The sequence below is a fragment of the Myotis lucifugus genome, unplaced genomic scaffold, assembly GCF_000147115.1.
Source record: "Myotis lucifugus unplaced genomic scaffold, Myoluc2.0 scaffold_5261, whole genome shotgun sequence".
NCBI lineage: Eukaryota > Metazoa > Chordata > Mammalia > Chiroptera > Vespertilionidae > Myotis > Myotis lucifugus.
In genome coordinates, this window is record NW_005876309.1 from 7590 (window position 1) to 10226 (window position 2637).

General features: G+C 57.8%; 1 long non-coding RNA gene across 1 annotated transcript; it reads right to left on the bottom strand.

The window, feature by feature from the left end:
- Positions 1–350: 350 nt before the first annotated feature.
- LOC106695948 lies at positions 351–2637 on the bottom strand. Its single transcript, XR_001346911.2, has 3 exons — positions 2616–2637; positions 2265–2450; positions 351–1741 (listed from the first exon to the last, which is right to left on the bottom strand). It is a non-coding gene; the product is annotated as an uncharacterized LOC106695948 (long non-coding RNA).

Below are 2637 nucleotides of genomic sequence, written 5' to 3' on the forward strand. Positions count from 1 at the left end.
GCTACACGCTAAGATCTCTACAGCAAGCATGTCAAACTCAAAGGCTCACACGGGCCAAACAAGGGTGAAGTGGATGTGGCCGCAAACATCAAAAGCTTCAGTTTTCATAGAAACGTAGGTTTATTCTGATAGAGACCTGCTGAATACAAAGGGCTGAAATAAGTGAGTCATCGTTAACGTAATAGAACATTTTAATAAAAATTAATATTTTTTCTTGAACATTCACTTACCAGACACTGAATAACTGCACAAATTAATAAATTTGATGCAAAATAAACCTATTTTCCTTGTTTTCCGAAAGCGAAAATATTTCCCTGTTGCGCACACCAAACAAAGTCAGCCCAAGGACGAAATGACGAAGGCCATCGCTGCTAAGATATTCGCTGCTGGTGTTAGTGGAAAATGGTGCGCCCTGCGCGTAAGGTGCGTAGGGAGATGAATGCAGCACGATTACAGCCACCCGTCATTAGCGAACGTTGTAGCTCGTGCACCGGTGGGGTCCCCCGGCACAGCCTCCGGGGACTGGGCTGAAATCAGCCCGGCCAGCGCTGCTGCGGCTCCCACTCACCCTGGCGCCCCTCCGTCAGCTGAGCGGTGCTCCTGCTTTGGGAGCGCACTGACCACGGGGGGCAGCTCCTGCATTGAGTGTCTGCCCCCTGGTGGTCAGCGTGCATCACAGCGACCGGTCGCTTAGGCTTTTATATACGAGATATAGATTACGTATAACAGGATATTGGAAAAATTAAGTTACTAGATTTTCATTAAACCGTTTCTTACAACCGTTACAGTGGCTGGGCCCCAAAAATATTTGTTGTGGGCCGCATGCAGCCGGTGGGCTGCGAGTCTGACATGCTTGCTCTCAGGCTGCAAGGAAGAGAAATTCCAGGAAAAGCAGTCAGTGAGCCAGGTGCTGAGGCTGCTGCCTGGGAGGGGAGGGGGGAGAGGAGGGGAGGGCTTGAACTTTGTCTCCGCTTCACCTCAGTCTCCACAACGGAATTTTCCCCAGAGGGTGAGTCAGCCAGCAACCAAGTCCCCAGGACAGTGGTGAGGCGGTGCTGCCACCTGCTGGCCGCAGAGCGACGATTCTGGGGCAGCCGAAGGGATTTCTCGGGGTGGAGGTGGGGGGGGTGCGGCAAGGGGAGAATGCACGTGGGCCTTCTCCGTGGATGCGGGTGCATCCGTCTTCCCACACCGTGAGCTCAGCAGTGGGGTCGCCCACACGCCAGGCAAGTTCTGAGACCACATGGGTCCTGTGCACGTCCCCACGGGTGACCCTTGTGTTCAGCGCACAGCGTGGTGGGGGAGTGGGCCTGGGAGTCGGTCGCCTGAGCTCTGATCCCCGTGCAGTGCTCGCTGCGGGTGGTGAACTGCGTGGCGGCTCCGTGGAGACACGGGGTTACGGACGGGCCGGGGTTCGCCTGGGGGTCGAGAGCGCCGTGTGACTTTCCCGAGGGACCCGGCTTCCAGGTCCTCAGCGTCCTGCTCTTTCCCGAAGCCAATCTGCCCACACGTGAGTGTCACGCGGGTGTCAGGCCCCGCCCCTTCGTGTTCACTTCCTCCCACCTCACAGGAAGCATCCCTGTCACCTGCCTGCAGGCCCAACCAGTTCCCATCCCCCAGGAGGGGGTCCCTGGGCACCAAGGGGCAGAGGCCACCCCTGTGCGGCATGAGGCTGAGTGACCAATGGCTGGCGACAAGGCCGGCCCACCAGGCGTTCCCCGGCTCTGTTTCTTTTCTTCTTCTTTTTAAAAAATATTTGTATTGATGTCAGAGAGGAAGGGAGAGGGAGAGAGAGAGAGAAACATCCACGATGAGAGAGAATCATGGATCGGCTGCCTCCTGCACGCCCCACACTGGGGACCGAGCCCACAACCTGGGCCTGTGCTCTGACCGGGACCGAACCTGGGACCCTTCAGTCCGCAGTCCAACGCTCTATCCACTGAGCCACGCCAGCGAGGGCGCCGGGCTCTGTTTCAAACAAAATGCAAAGAGGACCAAACGGACTGTCCGTCAGCAGGTGGTCAGAACGGCCTGGATGGAAGGTCGGGAAGCCCTGCTGCCAGGCTGTGCTGAAGGACTCCCAGAGCGAAAGGCATCGGTCGCTCCTCCCAGACCGCCCCGATTTACGTGACTCATCTAACAACTGCAGACCCCCCCCCCCGCCCCCCGCCCCCCGCCCCCCGGCTGTGGACCGAGTGGCGCCCGCTTTCGGTTTGAGCAGCAAGTAATTTTGTTTTTTAAAGGAATCCAAAAGATTAACAAACCTCATTCTTCTATCAAATTGCATCTCCAGGTGAGGCTGCAGTGAACACTGGCTTACGATTGGTGCCAAAGGGGACGCTCGCCTCTTTGTTCACGTTCTCAGTTCGGCCGTGGGAATGGGGCTGAGAGTTGGAAAAATACTCCACGCTCCGACAGCACCAAGTTCATGGGGGGGAGGCCGTGCCATCCTGTGGGGCGGGGAGCAGACACAGACTTGGGCCCGAGGGAGCAGGGGCAGGAGAGGTGGGGTGGGGTGGGGGCTGGGACTGGGTTGAAAAGGGTCTCCACCCCCACCCCTCCCGCTCTCTACCACAGGGGCCGCACGGCTCCCCAAGACACACCACCCCCAGGACCTTTCAGGGTTCCCATGCTCCC